The following is a 22,308-nucleotide window of genomic DNA, read 5'->3' on the forward strand; positions in this document are numbered from 1 at the left end:
TTACTTTGAATAATAAATGGTCTTCGCTGGATTAAAATATATATCTTTAGTTATCTGACACATCTAAATTTATCTAGATTTAAAAATTACCAGTATTTTTTTTTAAATATATTTTATTGATTTTTTACAGAGAGAAAGGGAGAGGGATAGAGAGTTAGAAACATCGATGAGAGAGAAACATCGACCAGCTGCCTCCTGCACATCTCCTACTGGGGATGTGCCCGCAACCAACGTACATGCCCTTGACCGGAATCGAACCCGGGACCCTTCAGTCCGCAGGTCGACGCTCTATCCACTGAGCCAAACCGGTTTCGGCAAAATTACCAGTATTATAATAAAAATTGGCAGAAGATGAAGCAAAGCAAAAAAGGAAAAAAACAACAAAAACATACCTCATAGACAACAGTGTGGTGATTACTAGAGGGAAAGGGAGCTAGGGGGAGGTAGAAGAAAGAGGGTAAAGGGGCGGGTAAATGGTGAAGGAAGAATACTTGACTTGGGGTGGTGATGTATCATAGAATTGTATACTTGAAACCTTTATAATTTTATTAATCAATGTCACCCAAAAATTTTACTTAAAAAAATTGTTGCATATTTTATTGATGCTATCTGACATAACATACAAATAAGCAATATTTTAATATAAAATCCACACTGTATTCTTGAAATAGTAAGAAGGAATTTTATGTTTCAAAAGTATATATCTTAGATATACATTGTAGAATAAAAAAAAAGTCGTAGAAACTAACTCACACTTACTCACAAGAAATGTATATATTTTGGCAAACTAAAAAACTTCTTAAATCAGAGCCACAGGATGGAACAATAGGGTTCTCCCTAGGACTGATACCTTTGTAATATCCTGGTTATTATTTAACCAAAAAGGAGTGAAAGAGGAGACCAAAAAATATAGGCATGCCATTTCTACAGCTTTGCCCCAAAGCTACATATAACATTCTCCAAGTTTGTTCCCCACGGATTGATGGGGGAGGGGACTAGACAAAGGCAGTTTTGACACATGCCCACTAAGGTCTGAGTGACATGAAAAAATGCTTGCCTGTCAATCATATCTGGAAACAGGTAATTGGCCAGGATGGGTGTGGCCACTGGAAGCACATGAAATCTATATACACTTTAAAACAAAGGAAGTCTAGCTGGTCTTCTCTCTCTTGGCTCCAGGGCACCAGGCCCTCTTGGGACTTCTGCTGTAGGGGCAGCACTCTCCTGCCCCGCCTGGAGAATGGCCATGTTAGGCTCCATACATGGACTAATGGACTTCAATCTGAAATGAATGCTGAACCACACCGGCTGCAACATGGCACAGAAACTCTGGACACTGGCCTTGTTTCTGACTTGACTGAACTCCCAGTTGCACCTTTTCCAGGACTGGCTTAAGGGGCAGGGGACTCTGGAATCTGAGAAAGGTAACTGCATGCCAATAAAGCCTTCTCCACATTCCATCCTCCCATGCAAGCCTTAGAAAATTCATTTTCTGAAGATATCAAAAGAGCCGCACTCCCACTCATGTCTGGGAAGTCTGGCCCATTAATTTCACTGGCATTAGATCTAGGCAGTCTTGTTTGAAAGTTGCCATTCTAATAGGAATAGTAATGTTTAAAAAGTTTTTGACTCATGATCTTGCTATTCCAAATATATCCAACTTATACACAAATCACCATAAAAAGATGAGATGTTACTGGGTTTATCAAATGTAGCTTCTTGGGATACACAGATTGTGGCTCATTTCTCAAAGGAGATATTTGATTCACTCCACCTTGTATGTAATAAATATTTTTGTATCATGCCTGATTGTTCTCATGACTAAGTTGAAATATATAGAGAAACATATTCACAGTTTTCCAAATGTTCTCAGCACTTCTCAGCTAGTGGAGCTTGGACCTTAAACCAGTATTTATGAGGAATGGAAGATTGATCTATAGTTACTACAATGGATATTTCCTTACCCTAATACAAATAGATTTTCATATATAGTTTGATATAAGCTCACTGAGAAAAATTAGAAAATAACATTCAGATAAGCAAAATACAAGTAAATCACCAATAATTGCACCACCCAGAAACAGTATTCCCCCATTTTGGCATGGAATGTAGCATGGCCCTGGCATACAGTGGCAGTGAAGAGAAGCCTAGCCTGTATGATTACAGAGCTGTAGAACAATGCACATCAAAGAGGCCACCAGCATAGTCAATTAAAGTAACAGCAGCTCAAAGGCTTTGTTTATAAAGACCCCTGAGACATCTCTGGAGACTTGAGACTTGTAAGATACTTAAAGGTACAGCCAGCTTTTTGCTAAGTATTTAAAGTTCTGCAATGCCAAGTGTAGTCTAATTAGTGAAAATTGGGTTACTCCAGGTTACTACTATACTTGCCCACTTACACTCTGGTTAGAGTACACTGGGGAAGCACGCACTGTAATATAGGTTATAAATATATACGTGTTTCTATTTTATGTCAATGGAGTTAGTGCCGTTTCTAGATGAATATGTTGTGTATTTGAAAAGCCAAAATATAGGCCTTTCTGCACTAGGCAACACAGGTGACTTATTTTTCTAAATTCTTAAGTTACAATGTAGGGCTATTTGGCTTGCTTAATCTCATTTTTAACTTCATCCAAGAATTAATAGTCATGAAAATTTTAAAAAAAATATTGAAGCTTTTGAAAATGATATAGTTTATGTCATAGTTGAAAATATAAAAGATATTTGCCATCACAGAGGAAATGTCATCCTTTGTCTAAAGAAGTCAAGAATTGCTTCAGGATACTCTAACTTGTACAAAACTCGGGTAATAAGAGATAACTACATTTCAAAAGTAAGTGTTAAAGAACTCTGCTCCTCTTTTTAAAAAAAGGAATGTGGGCATGGTGTGTGTGTGTGTGTGTGTGTGTGTGTGTGTGTGTGTGTGTGTACGCACATATTTTAGGTGGTAAGGAAATTAGAGGGCAAGAAAAGATGATACAGGATTAGAATTCCATGGAGTTGTGTGTTATGGGTTCTCCAATGTTTGATTGGAAAATTTATTTTTCTCCAAAAGTTAAATTAGTATTTTCCTGTGGCAACCTAAGAGAATTTTACGTATATATAAATATATGTGAAAAAATTATACCCAAGATGACATTAAACTTTTTTTCTAGGGCGAAGTAATTCCAGAGTTAAGAATGTGAACTATGTGCTACTGTATCAGATAGTTCACAAGAACATCACAAAAATCTTCATATTTAGGTGGGATGTTTTGAATATCTTTAAATTGCAATGTAAATATAATTATTAAATAACTTTACATTTCATTTATTTCTCTTATCCAGTGCCTTCCATGATGCTGATTTCCTTTGCAGTCTTCTGGTTCATGTTTTTCCACAGATTGATGTTGATATACATCTGCTCAAATTATTTAACATCCTATCTCAGTAGACTCATTTAGCCTGAATAAAAAGTCCAAATGCTAATTTATGGACTGACCTACGTGACCTCCTCCATAAAAAATTAAACACGTGGCATTATTATACTTCACATTAACAGAAGCAGAAGAGCTGTGAACCTTGTTTCCTGTTCTCATCTTTTTAACTGACATTTATTGGGCTATACCTGAGATCCTGAGGAACACAAAAGACCACTATGCAAGAAGGCAAAATATGGTTAAAGTGGTACAGAAACTAGAGGTAGTGTGGTTAAAGATGTTTGAAGTAGTTTCAAAAATTGGCATTTCTTTATTAAAAAACAAAATGTGTATGTGTCTATGTGTGTGTGTCTGTGTGTGTGTTTGTGTGTGTGAGAGAGAGAGAGAGAGAGAGAAGGGGAAGAGAGAGACAGAGACAGAGAGACAGAAAGACAGAGAGAGATAATCCTTTGGTATTAGATATTGAATTACATGTAAAAAGTAATATGTAATCAATAGGTAATAAGCAGTATTAACTGACATTACCTCACTATTTGAGTGTTCTTATAAAATATTAACAGATAATCATATGTATTCTGAAAAAGATCTAGAAGATTTATCAGAAGCCTTAGTTCATTCCTAAATAAAAACTGGGTTGATTTACTTGAAAGCCTTCTATTTGCCAGGCAGAAAACTGTGTTCTCTCTCATAGAAAACTTCTTCAGATCCTGAATTTATAGTTCTAAATACCAATTTAGCTTAATCATGTAAATGTTTGCTTTAACTATGTTTTGAAATCATGAAACCTTATATCATCAAGAGAAAGCATAGGATAGGAGAAAGAGGTCATATTTGCAATCACAAAGACCTAAATTTAAATTTCAGCTCCAGTACAGGTGCCTCAGTTTTTATTAGTATGGGAATGATTTCTTGGTGAACATAGAAGCTTAAACTGAGAAAATTTAACAAAATATTGGGTGATCAGAATAAAGTTAGTACATTTAATCTACTGAGACTTCCAATCAGGGGAGAATAAGTATCAATAAACCTTTTATGAAAATAAATTCTGCACAAATTATGATAAATGAGCTTTGATTCTGAATGAAAAGCTAATTGCATATATATATATATATATATATATATATATATATATATATATATCTTAGTTATTTTAAAGCACTGATTTACTGAATGCAATAATACATTTAAACGTGTAATAACATGCCAAAATTATTTCTATGATTCATTTAAGGTGAGGATATATTTCTATTGTGACTTACACAGGAAGAAAGACATACACAGACTGTAATATCACATGAGATGGCAAAGAGCAAAGTGCATGAGCATAATATGTTGTCTTTGTGTCCAACTTTCCTCTTATGATATTGGAACTAATTTAATCTCACTACTTTGAGACATAACATGTCAATTAGGCTACAATACTGGTAATTCCTAAAATAGTTTTTGGTGCCAACTATGTGACAGGCAACTACAATAGAAAAAGCAAACAAATTAGGCACAGTTCATGCTTCAAAAATTTTACAATCTCTCTGACAGAGCAAGTAGAAATAATACATTAATGAGATAAGTTCTGAGACTGAGATGTGTAGTCATACAGGAGAGGAGTGCCAAGAAAAATGCTTAATTGAATCTATTGTCCAGGGGCTTGTTCAGCCACCAACCCACTCCTTGCCCTCCTTTGAGTAGCTAAAGCCAACTTTTCTTTTAGTTCTTGACTTCCTCAAGGAAAGTTTCTTGGAACCTCATCCCTTTATAGCTATTGACTAATTTTTATATTTAAGTATTTCATAAACATGTGCTTTTTATTAGACAAGAGGCTCTAAGACAGCTATATTGTGTCTATCCTCAATAGAGAACACTTGGTGTATTAATGAAGAAAGAGGAGAAATCTGAAGAATTGTAAAAGGTTAAGTAGAGTTTTCCTGGTGAAGGTGCAATAAAGTCAGCAAACACAGGAATAAGAAACAGATTGTAAAGTGTAGTGGAACTAAACATAAATTGCAATAAAACAGCAAGAAATGATGCCCAAAACATCCCAGCCTCTAGGATCTTTTAAACTGTGTTAGAAAGGATAGTCTTCTTTTAGCAAAATTGGGAGCCACTGAGGGGTTTTAATCTGACAAGTATAAAAAAAGCAAGTTTTGCTTTGCAAATAATCACCTCTGGCAACTTCTACAAGATCAATTATATAGGCAGGCTAGGTTTCATGTAGAAATGACCAAAGTGAAAGATGGAAATGATAGCTCTTAAGAAAAAAAGTCATCCTAAATGCTGCAATACAAAGATAATTACTGTTAATGTTTTGGTGTTGATAGCTTATAATTATGAGATATTCATCTTAGCATTCTTAGAATTGCCAAATTATTAAATTTCTAGTTCACACAAACTGCCAGAGAAAACAGGTTAATTTTATATGAAAATGGCATCTTTGGATGACTGAAAATTTTATAAATACACTACTAAACTTATAGTATGATTGATGATGCACACAGGAGAGATATGGCTTACTGAAATGCGATGCAGGAGAAAACCGCTAGTGTAGAAACATTGCTGAAGGTACGCCAGCGGCTGCTACCCCTATGTAGACAAGCCTGGCTGATGTCACTCAGTGGTTGAGCATTGACCCATGAACCAAAAGGTCACTGGTTCAATTCCTGATCAGGGCACAAGACTGGGTTGTGGTCTCAATCCCCAGTAGGGGGAGTATAGGAGGCAGCAAATCGATGTTTTCTCTTTCATTCATGTTTCTATCTCACTATCCCTTTCCCTTCCTCTCTCTCTCTCTCTCTCTCTCTCTCTCTCTCTCTCTCTCTTTCTCTCAAAAAAGAATCATTAATTTTTTTTTTAAAAAAAAGTAAACATATAGACCAAAGGTTTGTCTTCTGTTGAATACTTTTTATCTTCTCTGGAGCACTGTCTAAGATAGTTTAATGAATCACTTTGTCTCAATTATCACACAGAGTTTTAATGAAATTGGTAACAGATGAAAGCCACCAACTTCTGTTTTCTAAATGAAAGCCATCACCTTCCAAAGCTTCTCCACTTTCTTTTCAAACAATATTTATTATAAAACATCATGAAACACCACCCATTTAGTGCATGGTTTGGTTAACATAAAGTAAACATTTCTGTCTTAAGATAGCTATGTACTTCATCAAAAGGAGATTTTGTGTTTATTGAGCACCTAAAATAAGTCAGTTATTGTACAGATTCTAATTTCATGTTTGCATTAACAGTTTTGAGGTCAATATTAGAAGATTACACATGGAGTTCAAAGAAAGGAGACTGCAGTATGAGGGGTAACCAGAGATGACTCAGACAGGAGGTGAGAAGATGTAGAATTCACATAAGTGGGTGAAGTGAGAGGCAACGAGGAGTTTGATAGTATAGAGAAGTTTTCCACTAAGGTTGGAAAAGGTGTTCTCTGTGTTAAGTGTGAAGTCAGCAGTCTGATTAAAATAAAGTTCCATATGGGGATTTTTCAACAATTAAAATTTAATAAATATGGTCACACGTTATAGTTTAAAGAAGAACTTAAATATATATACTCCTCTGATCACATATGTAAATAAAAAGCAATAACTTTGATAAAATAATTATTATGCTAATGATTCAGGAATTATGATTATAATTCAGAATTACAATTCAGGACCTGTTGCATCTTTTATAAATACTAGCTATTATACATCTGGAATGAAGAAGATATAGAAAACATACATGGATTTTAAAAACAGAAATTATCTAATTAAAACCTCTGCTATCAGTATTACTCTTAAGTACAGTGTATGAATTTGGGACAGCTGTTTTGAAAAGCTCTTAAAGAAGAAGGCAACTAAAATCTAGAAAATGTTCTGTGTGAAAGTTAATTTAAAATGTTAATATGCTCCACAGGAATACTCTCTACTTGAACCCAGAGAGAAGTTTTTATTCTTTGTTCTGTGAATGTAGACATAATAACCTAAAGTATTTTCAGAAAAAAACAAAGCGTAAGCAATTTCTTCCATTTGTTGAAATGGAAATAACCTATTATTGGTAAGTTAAATCATCAAAGACTAATTCTGTCTCTAAGCAAAACATGTAGGCTTTTTCAGAGATATAATTCCTTTGTTTTCTCCAATTTTTGAAAAATTTGTATATTAAGGTAACGTATATGGCATTATTTGTGGTAGTTATTCCATAATTTAAAAGTTTCTTAATAACATTATATAAATACTGCAACACATCGCTTCTCGGCCTTTTGGCTAAGATCAAGTATAGTATCTGTTCTTATCAGTTTAATAAATACTGCAACACAAAAATAATTACTGTTAATGTTTTGGTCTTGATACCTTATAATTATGAGATATTCATTTTAGCATTATTAGAATTACCAAATTATTAAATTCCCTAGTTCACACAAACTGGCACAGAAAACCAGTTAATTTTATATGAAAATGGCATCTTTGGATGACTGACAATTTTACAAATATATTACCAAACTTATGGTATGGTTTATGATGCACACAGGAGGAAACCACTAGTGTAGAAACATTGCTGAAGATACTCAGCCCGGCCTGCACCCTCTCCAATCTGGGACCCCTCGGGGGATGTTCGACTGCCGGTAGTCGGACATCCCTCCCACAATCAGACATCCCTCCCACAATCCAGGACCACTGGCTCCTAACGGCTCACCTGCCTGCTGGCCTGATCACCCCTAACCACCTCTGCCTCAGACCCCGCCACCCTGGCTTTGTCCGAAAGAAAGGCAGGATGACCAGATGTCCAATAGACCCGCTCTAATTAGTATATTTCCCTTTTATTAGTATAGATTTGACAATTTCATCCACATCAAATATCATCATATTTTATCTTATTTCAATTGGCCTACAAATAGGGAACATCTTTACAGCAATCATAGCAAACAGATAAACAGCTGGATTTAAGTAAGAAGCATAAATCATAATAAAGATAAGTGGTACCTCATAAAAGTCAGGGATAGGAATAGAACTGTCTCAGGAATGAAGAAAAGAAAGAATACTTGAATATGAGCAGGCTCACTCTTTTTAACTGTATTCCTCTCTTTTAATCTTCTTGGTCTTTTCTATTTTAGCCCTAAGAAATTTTTTATCAGGGGACCTACCTGTTAAGTCCCCTGATTTAAAAAAAAAATGGGACTTCATACTGCTCCCAAACTTTCTGTGTACAAGTACAAAGCATCTTCTTTTTCTGTGTCTCCTAAAAATCTGATCCTTAGCACCTACACATTCAGCCATATCAATGCTTCTACCTGAGGTTTTTAATCTGAAACATGATAAGCAGCAACATGGACAAGGCCAATTCATCCCAACAAAGTGGAGGCAGTAATATTCAGCATTCAGTGACAGCCTTTTATGTCCAGTGAATTACGGCTAGACTTTTTTTTTAACTGTAACAAATACTCAGTGTCCACATTTTTTTTACTAGTGACAGAAAACCAGAATATTATCAAAGATAAAAATCATTTAATAAGTTAATATTGACAGGACTTTTTTAATTCTAAAGTCTTCTTATCTCTTAAGAAAAGAATGGAGCCTGCATGTTTTTCAGACCTAATTTTATAGCAGTTGCCTGTTGCCTAGCATTGCAGAAAGATAAATATAAGTTATGGGACACAAAGAAAAAATAATGAAAACCCAGTGAAAGAAACATAAACATTGAATGAATCTAAAAGTGATAAATTACTAAGAATAATGTATGCTAACCTAAACCAAGTATTATTCACATAGATGTTTTCTGATCATAAACTCATAACATAAGTAAAAGGTAATTAATCCAGCATGTAAAATAAAAATGATTCAGAGAATGTTATTGCATTGTTTTTATTGCCGATCAAGAATTTGTTTTCCTTATACAGATAGTTACAGGGAAATACTATTAGGAAAAGCAGTGAAAATTCTTAGAACCAAAGGTGATAGCTGAGGAATATTTCTAGAGTATATAGGCCCTGGCTGGATAGCTCAGTTGGTTAGAGTGTTACCCTGATACATCAAGGTTGCAGGTTCAATTCCTGATCAGGGCACATACAAGAATCACCAAGGAATGCATAAATAAGTGAAACAACAAGTTGATGTGTGTATTTTCTCACTCTCTCTCTAAAAAAGCAATTAAGATTTTTTTAAAAAAAGAATGTGCAGTCATTGAATTTGCATTGACTCTATAATAACTACTTCCTCTGGAGAATTCCAATATGGGAAAATAAATATTACTGTAGGGCAGTGATGGCGAACCTATGTCACCTCTGACACGCGAACTCATTTTTTTGGTTGATTTTTCTTTGTTAAATGGCATTTAAATATATAAAATAAATATCAAAAATATAAGTCTTTGTTTTACTATGGTTGCAAATATCAAAAAAATTTCTATATGTGACACGGCACCAGAGTTAAGTTAGGGTTTTTCAAAATGCTGACACGCCGAGCTCAAAAGGTTCGCCATCACTGCTGTAGGGTAAAATGCTGACACGCCGAGCTCAAAAGCTTCGCCATCATTGCTGTAGGGTATTAGGCATGAAGAGATAGTCTTCATTGTCTACACAGAGTGGTTGTAGCTTCCATATTCTGTCTTTCTTATTCACGAGTGAATTTTTTCATCTTGTCCTCTTTTAAAAAATGCATTCATTTTATTTTTAAATGATTTTTTCCAAAGATCTCAGCCATTTATTTATTTCCAAATGCACGTTTGCCTCTGCCATTACTTTTGTCTTGTATTTCTCTGCTGTGTCACTCCACTACTCTCCTGGGTATCTTTCTCCCCTAGTATCTCCCCTGGATCCTTCAGCATGACTTTCAAACATTATATACCACTGACATATTTAAGGATTTACAACACTGCCTTTAATGTATTTACAATCTCTATTCTACTGCCTTAGATTTCTCCTTATTACAACTCTGCTTAAGGGGTTTCACTTCACTGCTTCCATTGGTTTTAATTTGTACATTGCAATCTGGCTTCATTTCTAATGAAATGAATCCAATGGTCCCTTCAGTCTACATCCAATCTCTCTAATATTTGACACAATTTATGACTCCTTTCTTTAAAGCTGTCTCTATTCTTGGCTTCTATAATGACACACTATTCAATCACTATTCATCAATTTGGTCACTTAACAAATATCAAACTATTATTATGTAGCAGGAATCAATCATTATAGATGCCAAATGCCAAAGTATAAAACTCAGTAAAATAAGATATCTGAACTTTTGAGGGGAAACAAGTACACAAATAATCGTTACAAAATGTGATAAATGCTATAATAGAAATATTTATATTATAGTATGGCATCATGGAAGAGGGCTTATTTAAAAACTTTAGTACAAATCACTCTTTCCATTCAAATACATAAAATCGATAAAAACTACTCTATATAAATCTCATCCTTTATGTAAAAATAAACAAGCACAAATGGCTTTTAAAGAATTCTGTGTGGCCTGGCCAGCAGGGTTCAGTGGTTGAGCATCGATCTATGAACCAGGAGGTGGAGGTTCGATTCCCTGTCAGGGCACATGCCTGGGTTGCTGGCTCGATCCCCAGTGTGGAGGACGCAGCCAATCAATGGTTCTCTCTCATAATTAATGTTTCTATCTCTCTCACTCTCCCTTCCTCTCTGAAATCAATTTAAAAATTTAAAAAAAAAAGAATACTGTGTGAATGACATAAAAATCACTCATTTGTAAAACAGGCATAAATATGAAAAGTAATTGTTTTGAATGATATCATTAACTTTTATTAACATTGCAAATAGAAAATATTCATCTTCATTGACTATGTATGAAATTAATCATTATTCAAATGGTACTTCAAAGACAGATTATTTGAAATGAGAAAACTCATTGAACTGTAGACTATTAAAGGTGAAGGGAACTTAGAGATCATCTGGTCCAAACTCATTATTTTACAAAGAAGGAACTAACTCTCTGGAAGACAGAATGCATAGGGGCAACACTGAATTAGAAGCCAGGATGCTCTGTACCAAATGATCTTTCTACAAAAAGGCAAATTGAGCACCATGGTCACTCTATACGGTGAAGCACACACACCCTTTTCTGAACTATTTATAATAGTCTAAAGAAAAAATATTTTAATAAGTATTACTCCATACATGTGTTTTCTCACCCCCTCATTTACTCCAATTATAAAATGACAGACCAACTCCTGAATATAGGGTTGAACTCTCTGTAACCCTCAAATGAATATTACTTAACATAGCTAATAGGGTGTTGCCCTAAAAAACAAGAATGAGGAAATCATATTCCTAGAAATGTCTTTTATACTATAAAATATTACAATCTGAGCCTCAAAAATTTCATAAAAATGCAACAGACATCCCTTTTATTTGTCATGTAATCATGTCATTTTAGGGTAAATCTACAACTATTTTGAAAAATTAGTTGCTAAAGGCAGACCTGTATCTGAAACCTGCCTCAAATCTCTCACATATAAATGTTTACAGGGAAATCACATTTTCTCTCTGGAGGGTTAACTTTTAAAGTCAGTTCATAAGGCAAAAATCAATTTATTCAAAACTGCTCTAGAGAATCCCTCAGGGAGGCACAGCACTGCCCATCAGCGTACTATGTCCAACTAAGTACACTCCAGGCAATTTCCTCCCCCAAGTTAGAACGTATCCCTCCTACTGGGGAAGAGTACCAAAAGGATGACCTACCCTGACATAAGGACTTTCTTGTATGAAAAATGCCGTGTGTACTTTCAAATGTATTAGAAGTAGCCTTAAAAACTGGGATTGCATTCAGCGTCATGAGGTGATCACACCATGAAAAGCAACAGGAACAACTTCACAAATTGTTGGGGTTTCCCGTCTCACACTCACTTGGTGGGGATACGCTCACTGCATGGAGTGTTCTGTAATATTTAAATGGTGTTTGTGTCTCTTTTATTGGTGTTGTAGTATATGCGTAGTTGAATTTACATAAGTTACCTGTGCAAATGAAGTGCCACTCCACTTCAATATATACTTTCTCATTTATATGACATATCTGTATACACACTTATATGCATAAAATATATATTTATATAAGTACTCAACTATACACATATACATAGTATAAGAAACGTTTTGATGGTATGAAAGTTTGTCTCAGGAAACTATTGAATTTTGTTAAAATAAAACTCTAACAATTACAACTCAAATATGCAAACTATTGTATAATAAAGAATTTGGTCTTTATCCTGGTTTTAAGAAGGAGCTTCTAAACCCTTGGACTGTCCCCAGTGCTAAAGTGTCTCTATTATTGGGGCGGGGGTCCTTTAGACCACACCTGAGTCTATGCTAATGAGGTGACTCATGGTAGGTACTCTGAAAGTTTCAGGATAGGGTCTGAGCAAGCCAGAAAGATCAACCATGTGGTTAGAAGGTTGGGGCTTTGAGTCATGTGAAATCAGCCTGACCTCTTGACCTCTAAAGAGTGGAGAGGACTAAAGGTGGCGTTCAATCATTTGGCCAATGATCCCATTAACCATACCGGTATAATAAAACCCCAACAAGAACTTTGGACATCTGAAGCTTGATAAACTTCCTGGGTGGTAACTTCAATGTGCCAGAAGGGTGAGGCATCCTGATAACAGGGAAGCTTTACATTTGGGACCCTCCCAGATCTCACCCTATGTGTCTCTACATTTGTCTTGTCCCGATTTGTATCTATTATAGTGAAACTTAAGTCTAGCCTCTCTATGAGTTCTTTGAAATTTTAGTAAATTATCAAACCTAAGCAGGCAGTGGGGAGCCTCAAATTTATAACCAGTTGTTTAGAAGTTTGGGTGACTAGGGAACCCCAAAGCTTGCATCTGGTGTGTGCAGCGTAGGGTGACTTGTGGAGGACTCTGCCCTCAGTCTGTGAAAGCTGTGCTAACTCTGGGTAGTCAGTGTCAGCATTGCATTGCAATACCATGTCGTAAGTGTGATTAACACTAACTATGTTTGAAGGTACAGAGTGAGTTGTTTGTTTAATCTGGAATTCATCTAATCTGGGTAAAAGATAAAAAATTACCTTAATCCATGTCTGATCATTTAAACAGTTCCTTTAGGTAAATCTTTGATCAAGACATCTATATCTGGTGCCCTGGTTTCTCTCTGAGATGACAGCTCAGAGTGGTGGGGCTTATAGAAACTTCAATAAAAAAGACAAAAGTCAGGGACCTCAAAGGACACAGTCCTTTACCTCCTTAAGTCCCTTATCTGACTGGTAATGGGTCTTATTTTTTATATTCAAAAACTATCTGTGGTTAATGTAACTTGAAATCTCTGTGAAAGCCTTATTGTCAGGCAGCTTATCCTTACCTAAACTCCAGGTTCCACTGAGTTTTCTCAAATGTGTGGTTCACCCCTCTGCCTTTACTGCTGGATCAAAATGTTGTTTTTTTGCAAGCCCAATTACAAGCTCACAGGTCCTCAAATCAGTTGCCTCTAGCACGTCCTCTCAGGAAGATTTAACCTGAGAAAGCACAGGTCTGTACATCCTACAGGGGAAACAGGGAGCCTCGGAAACCAAACTCCCTTATGGCCCTGGGTGAGGGAGGCTCACCTCAGAGTACCAAACAGTAACCCATTATGGTCAAGTCTTCCGTCTACCTTACATACCTCTTCTTATCTAATACTAGAGGCCTGGTGCATGAATTCGTGCACCAGTGGGATACCTCAGTATGGCCTGTGGAGATCAGGCGGAAACTGACAGTCCAAGGCCGCCTGCTGCTCCTTCTTGCCATTCTCGCTCATCCCGGCCCCGCTGTGCCTGCCGGGGGCTCATGTCCAGTCAGTCCTGATCGGGAGAGGCTCGTGCCCCTGGTGGTCAGTGCACATCATAGCGACTGGTCAACCGGTTGTTTAGTCATTCGGTCACTTAGGCTTTTATATATATAGATATTTAACCTGCTCAATTCCTGTCCGTGCTTCCTTTCATTAGCCCTCTTGCTGGAGAGAGTCAGGCTTTACCACATTCGCTACATAATTACTCAGTGTCTGAGGTTTGAAGCTACAAATGAAACCATGGTTTAATGGGGAATTTAAAACAAATCAGTTTATTTATTTTTCAAAACATTATCCTTTGTTAAATAAGAATATAGATTTATCATCATTTATTTAAAGTAAAATATGTGTATGTGGCCAAAATAGAAAGCCACTGTTTAGGTAAAACTTTTATTTTTTACTTTTCTTCATAATAATATTTAAATACAATTGCTGAAGACAAAACAAAATTCAAATATTTAATTTGGTCATCAATATGCTTTCATCTTGAATCATGCATTTTTTAATGATATTGTTGAAAATTTACCTACATGATAACATGATTTGTATAAATCATGTCATCTTTCTATGCTTCAGTTTTTAGATTTATTCAGGTCAGAGCCAAATGATAAACAAGCTCAAAATAATTTTATTTAGACTAAAGGAATGCACTAGGGACAATAGAAAAAATTATATTCTTTTATCTTTAACAAACAAAATATCTGGTAAACAACTAGCATTAGACTTCCAATGATTTGAAAGGACTTAGTAGCAGATTTATTAGCTTTGTTGAAAATATAAAAGATGAAAATGATGCCTTGAGAATTGTATATAGCTATTATCTTCCCTAGCAAAAAAAAATTAATGTTCATGTACTATAGAACAATTTGAAAGCACAAATAAATAAATTTTTAAAATTACCTAAAATCTTACATCCCTGACAAAAAAATCTTTAATATTTACAATATATAAAATCACTTTAAGTCCTACTGTTCAGGGAAAAGATCATCTTTAAAAGTATACTTTTGGAATTTTACAAATGCATTCACTCAAAAACACTTATACTAATAGAATCATACTGTACATGGAACATTATCTTATATTTTTATTTAACATAAAATGACAAACTTAAAATTAGAATAGTGAACAAGTTTAGAACATTTTTTATTGTGAAATTAAGGATAAATTAAATAATAAGATCAATCTTCCACTCACTGTTCTTTAATGAATATAAGAATTGTGCAAAAAGTTTTATATATACTATTTTATTTAATATGCAAAATCTATAAATAGGACACTATCATTATTTCTTTTATATGTTTGAAGAGGGTAAATCAATCACCCAAGGTTACATAGCTTGTAAGAAGTAGTAAAGGTGTTAATAAAGTCAAGTCTATCTGCAATACAAACTCCATGTTTAAATTTGGAGTTGAAATTGCATCCCCTAGGAATAGAGATCTCTATATAGTTATCCAAAATTCTTTCACACCTCAGCAAAGCAACTGTTCACCCTTTTTCCTTCCTCTTTGTTTTCAACCTATTCCTATTACTGCTTCCTATTTGTCAAATATACGATGACTTCCTATATGGTTAACGTCAGGAGCCAAAAGTAACCTGTCATAGGACAAGACTGTTTTGACTATATCCAGTAACAATATGATGAGAGATGCTATTTCTTAACTCCACAACTGCATTAAATATTGGTTTGTATGTTATTCCAAAATGGTAAAGTTTTAGAGGAGAATTTTCTCCTAGGTCCCACTGATTTCTTGCAAAGTCCATATGAAGTTTTGTGTGTTATTTTTCTTCACTTCTTGCCAACTTAAATTTAGAGAAAGACAACTGCTGTTGCCAAATCGTGAAATGTGCTTAGGCAGGGTGATGGGAGTTGGATTATGAGCAATAAGAGAAGCTGCTATTTTTGAGGAGACAAATATAGTATTCATGACTCATTAAAAATAATTTATTGTGCATTTTTATGCTATCTTGTTTTGTTTTCAAAAATTTATTCATTCTCTAACATTCATGAATAATATAGACACTTTTGTTTAAAAGAAGGAGAAACTTTTGACCCATTCAGTTAAAAAGATTATAATATAAAGCCCTGACCAGTATGGCTCAGTTGGTTGTGGGTCATCCCGTGTATCAAAAGGTGGCAGGTTTGCTTCCAGGTCAGGACATATGCCCAGGTTGAGAACACCATCCCTTATAAGGGGCATGCAGGAAGCAGCCTATCAATGTTTCTTCTTCACTCTTACATCAATGTTTCTCTCTCCCTCTCCCTTCCTCAATCCTTAAAAATCCTATATAATAAAAGTCCAGCGACTAAATGGCAGAACGACCAGAACGGCTGGTCGACCAGTCACTATGATGTGCACTGACCACCAGTGGGCAGATGCTCAACACAAGAGCTGCCCCCTGGTGGTCAGTGCACTCCCACAGTGGGAGTGCCGCTCAGCTGACCAAGATGAGCAGCGCTCCCACGGCGGGAGCAGCTGCTCAGGGGGCAGGTCCACAGACCACGCCCCCCGCCCCCTCCCCGCCAGTGCACGAATCCTGTGCACCGGGCCTCTAGTTAATAATAAAACAAAGCTTATATAGGATGTCCCAAAAAATGTATACACAATTTGATAGCTAAAAACTAACTTAATTTTCACTCCTTTTCAGTTTTAACTGATGTGAAATAATGGGTGAAGCCAAACTAAGCTTTGAAAAAAGAAAACTTACCCTAAAGTGCCACTAGACTTTTTTTTTTAATGGGGATACAAACAAGCTAAAGTTTACAGTACAAAACGGTCAACAGTCAACAAATTGAGGGCACAAATACTGAAGGAAAGGATTCTCAATGTCTGCGATTTCATTGCTCCACGTTATCAGCAGTGCCTGGATCAGAACAGTCATCACTTTGAAAACAGGCATTGGCAAAAAATAATTCATTTCTGTAGATTCTTTCAAATTTTGAAAATGAACTGTATGTTAGTAAACACTGACTTTATAATCATTCAGAGCGTGTACACATCTTTTGAGGACACCCTTATATAATAATGTAATTTAAAGACAGAAAGTCATTTATTAATTACACCATAGTAAACTGCAATGCAGATTATAAAAATAACTCCACAATGCCTAGCAGGAGATATCATTTCATCATAGAAAGATAGTTTTAAAATCACTAAAGATAAGTTTCCCTTATGTTTTTTATTATTCTAAAATGTTTACTGCTCTACAAATATAGATTCTCAACGTATCACATACATAGCCAAATTTAAGTTGCCTCCTGCAGTAAAAAATTCTTCTAGAGCATTTATTGTATCCATTACAAAAAACATTTCTTTGTGTTTTTTTTACATTGAGAATTTATTTTTCCACTTGGCTATGCTGTGCTTACACAAACTACCTACGATACCAGCATTCACAGAACCTAATTAGAGCATGTCTATATTGAGGATGACTCCAAGATTGAAAATTCTTTGGATAAAAAAAATATAACATATAATGTACAAAAATGTTAAATCACTATATTGTCCACCTGAAACTAATATAACCAATATAGGATTGTATACCAACTATATTTAAAAAAATATTTAATTAAAAACAATTTTTAAGCAACACTGTTCAATAAAACTGGGGGCAGGGAGAAGATATAACATATTCTTTCATACAACCCTAGATTTAGAGTCCCATGTGGTGATCAACTACTGCAATTAACAACTCTGAACTATATTCTGAGCATTGAACAGGGCATTGGGGTAGAGAAAGATAAAGGAAAACATGTAATAACATAGTAAACACATAAAGGAAAAATATTAGAAGAAAAGTATATATATTTTTAGGAACCTGATTTATTTATTTTTTAATCTTTATTGTTGAAAGTATTACACATGTCACCCCTTTTCCCCCATTACCCTTCTATCTTTCAACCCACCCCAGGCCTTCACCACCCTATTGTCTATGTCCATAGGTTATGCATATATGCATACAAGTTCTTTGGTTGATCTCTTCCCAACATCCACCCTCCATTGCCTTCCCTCTGAAATTCTATAGTCTGTCCCATGCTCTATGTCCCTGGATCTATTTTATCAGTTTATTTTGTTCATTAGCTTCCATATATGAGTTAGATAATGTGATACATGTCTTTCTCTAACTGGCTTATTTCACTCAGTATAATACTCTCCAGGTTCCTCCATGTTGCCTCAAAGGGTAAAAGATCCTTATTTTTACTGCGGCATACTATTCCATAGTGTAAATGTATCACAGCTTTTTTATTCATTCATCTACTGATGGGCACTTGTTCTGTTTCTAAATCCTAGCTATTGTAAGTTGTGCTGCTATGAACATAGGGGTGCATACATTCTTTCTGATTGGTGTTTTAGGTCTCTTAGGATATACTAGTATTCTTAGAAGTGGGATCACTGGGTCAAGTGACAGTTTCATATTTAACTTTTTTAGGAAATTCCATACTGTTTTCCATAATGGTTACACCAGTCTGCAGTCCTATCAGCAGTATACTAGGGTTCCCTTTTCTCTACATCCTTGCCAGAACTTGTGATTTTTTGATTTGTTGATGGTAGTCATTCTGACAAGTGTGAGGTGATGCCTCATTCTCCTTTTAATTTGCCTCTCTTTGATGATCAGTGACTCTGAGTATTTTTTCATATTTCTCTTGGCCATCTGTATGTCCACTTTGAAGAAGTACCTATTTAGGTCACACAAATAGTGAATTCTCAAAAAAGAAACTAAAGAAATAATCCCATTTACCAGTGCAACAAAAAATTAAGATACTTAGGAATAAACTTAACCAAGGACGTAAAAGACTTGTACTCAGAAAACTACAGGATGTTGAAAAGAGAGAGGGAGAGTATTCTGTGATCATGGGTTGGTAAAATGAACATCATTAAAATGTCCATACTACCCAATGCAATCTATAGATTCAGTGCAATCCCAATTAAAATACCAATGTCATATTTCACAGATCTAGAACAAATACTCCAAAAATTTATATGGAACCAAAAACCCCGAATAGTCACAGCAATCTTGAGAAAGAAGAACAAAGTTGGAGGCATCACAATACCAGATATTAAGTTATACTGCAAAGCCACTGTAATCAAAACAGTCTGGTACTGGCATAAGAATAGGCATATAGACCAATGGAACAGAACAGAGACACCAGAAATTAACTCAAGCAATTCTGCTCAATTAATATTTTACAATGGAGGCAAGAGCATACAATGAAGTAAAGTCAGTCTCTTCAATAAATGGTGTTGGAAAATTGGATAGACACATGCAACTTATACCACACATAAACTACAAATGGATAAAAGACTTAAATGTAAGCTGAGAAACCACAAAAATCCAAGAAGAAACAATAGGCAGCAAGATCTCAGATATCTCTCATAGCAATATGTTTGTGGATACATCTCCTAGGGCAAGGGAAACTAATAAGAAAATAAACAAATGGAACTACATCACAATAAAAAGCATCTGCACAGCAAAATAAACTATCAAAAAGGGAGCCCATTATATGGGAGAACATATTTGGCAATGATACATCTGATAAAGAGTTAACATCCAAAATATATAAGGAACTCATACAAGTTAACAAAAGGAAGACAAACAATCCAGTTTAAAAATGGGGAGAAAAATATTTACATATGCTGTCATCTCTCTCTCTCTTTCTCTCTCTCTCTCTCTCTCTCTCTCTCTCTCTCTCTCTCTCTCTCTCTCTCTCTCTCTTGTTTACCTGGCAACTAGCAACATAACAGCCTACCTGGCAACTAGCAACATAACAGCCCAGCTTACTTAGAGAAAGTCTAGCACATTGGTTCAAGGGCTCAGAAGCAGGCTACTAGCTGTATGGCCTTGAGCAAGTTACTCATGCGACAATAGAATAATAACACTACCTACCACACTGGATTATTATAAAGGTCAACTAGTTAGCATGTGAGTGAACAACTTTAGACAGATCACAGATTGTGCACTCTTTATGTGTTTGTAAAACAAAATTACCTGGTTCCTTGTGCTTTATAACTCATGATAATGATATAAATTTAATAATTTAGTCACTCACTTATTCTAAAAATATTTAGAGAATGCTATATTTCCTAGGCCTAGAACATTTTGTTCAAGATGATATGAAACAATAGGTATTAAGACATTAACAAAAGGGAAATACAATGTGGTCTATCTACTTCTTCCACATCTGAAAGTGGCATTCCAACAAAAAATTATCTAACTATTTTATCTCAGCCAATGTGGATTCTGAGTCTTGATGGGGAAGCTAAGGAGCGAACCAGATTTAGGGTATCCCTCAGAACATGCCAGATATGCAGTTCTGTGGCCCTGTGAGCACTCTGGCTCCAGCCACACTGGTCTCTGCTTCCTTAGGATTCACAAAATAATCTTCCACTTCAGATTTACATTTGCTTCTTTTTCTATGTAGAGCACTCTCCATCCCAACCCTGCCTCTACCCATAACACACAACCTTTAATTAAAAGTACTTATACAATATATAATAGCAACTAGTATAGCTTGGTTGGTATCACAAGAAGGTGAAAATACATTTGATAAACAAACAAATAAATAAACTAACAATAAGTTTAATTAAATATTGTGCTCCAAATATCAATATGACTATCTTGAGATATTTTTAATTATGTTGGAGATCGGTGGAAAGGAAAAGCACAGGTATACTTGATCCAAAGTTCCCAATTTATATGGTGATGGTTACAGAACTTAAGAAAAGAAGGGGACCACACAAACAGTAGAATATGCTGACCTTCCGTGTCCTTATCCATTCGTACCCTAAAGGACCAGTACAACTGCCATCACATTCTCTGCTAATAACAACACATAAGTGTTTTAAGCGTAGGCCTTATGTCACCATTTTGGAATGTTAACAGTCTCTGCATGCCTATTTAGAAAACATTGACCAACATCTATCCTTCTAATTCTTGAACCACATATGGCATTATCAAGACTGCATCTTCATAGGGGGAACAGCAGAATAATAAGCTCTTCTTGGGAAAACTTGAACCCCCACATTCCACTCTCTGCCTCTGATTTCACCAGCTGGTTCTGAGCTTGCCTTGGGTCTGACAACCACAGTCACAGGTCTTTCTTTACCTCCCCATCTACGGATTGGTAACTTCCCTTGAGGAATACAGAAAAAGAGCAGCCTGGGTTCAATCACTGATGCCAGGAGCTTCAAAACTGTTATTTAAAATGTTCCTTTGGAACAGCAATTAACTATTGTCCTTAACTATGTTAAATTATTTTTGAATATCTATTGCTGTTAAAGAAGTGTTGGTTGACCCTAGGTCATAGAGAGGTTAATATTTCTTTCTAACTTAAAAACACTCTAATAGCTGAAAAAGAACCACACACAGCAATCCAATCTGTTCTAGGCTGAAAACATTCTCAGACAGAATTGTACCTCTTACTTTCTTCCTCTCATTAGAGCTTTACTTAATTAATATGTCAGATCTGTGATCATGATTTTGACTTGCAGCTAGACAGATGGTATTCAATTGCACGTTTAATGTTACATTTTCTAATATCACAGAACAGAAGTAGTTATCATGGGCTACATAACCATCTTCTGTAGACACCCAGGAAAAATAACTTTCGCATTTCCTCTTTTATCATCTACTTCTGTGCAGCCAGAAGCTTGCAGGCCATGCCTTACAATCTGTTGATGTATTGCTTCTTAATATATTTTTGTTTTAATCATGGAATTAATGGAAAATTCTGAATAATATAACATTTTGTTAATAGCAATGATCAGTTTTTAAAGAATTAGAATATATCTAAAGCCAAAACTACAGTGACCATTACTGTTTTCTCAATATTTCAACAGGCCCATCAGAATTTTGAAATTCCTTATATTAAAAAAACTTATATAAACCCCTTTAAATAGAAAATGATCAGACTTAGAGCAGGTGATTCTTACTACTATATCAAAATATTCAACTTCCCAGGGATAAAATTTTTCATTAAGACTTATTGAATGCAATGATAAGTTGTACAACCCACCAATTCCCTATTAGCCACATAATCCCTAAAATACCCTTTGACTTTCCAGTTTCCATGAACAAATATGTGCAAATATATTTCTACCTTTAGTTACCATGGTAT

The 22,308-nt window shown here is 35.3% G+C and overlaps 1 protein-coding gene and 1 pseudogene across 7 annotated transcripts in view; one reads left to right on the forward strand and one right to left on the reverse strand.

Annotated features, from left to right (window-relative positions):
- The window catches only part of PPFIA2 (PTPRF interacting protein alpha 2), a 460,535-nt gene that overhangs the window by 247,842 nt on the left and 190,385 nt on the right, over nucleotides 1–22,308 (reverse strand). The gene's annotated exons all lie outside the window — the stretch shown is intronic.
- Nucleotides 7,640–7,789, forward strand: LOC111824957 (annotated as a pseudogene).

The sequence above is a fragment of the Myotis lucifugus genome, unplaced genomic scaffold, assembly GCF_000147115.1.
Source record: "Myotis lucifugus unplaced genomic scaffold, Myoluc2.0 scaffold_9, whole genome shotgun sequence".
NCBI classification, from domain to species: Eukaryota; Metazoa; Chordata; class Mammalia; order Chiroptera; family Vespertilionidae; genus Myotis; species Myotis lucifugus.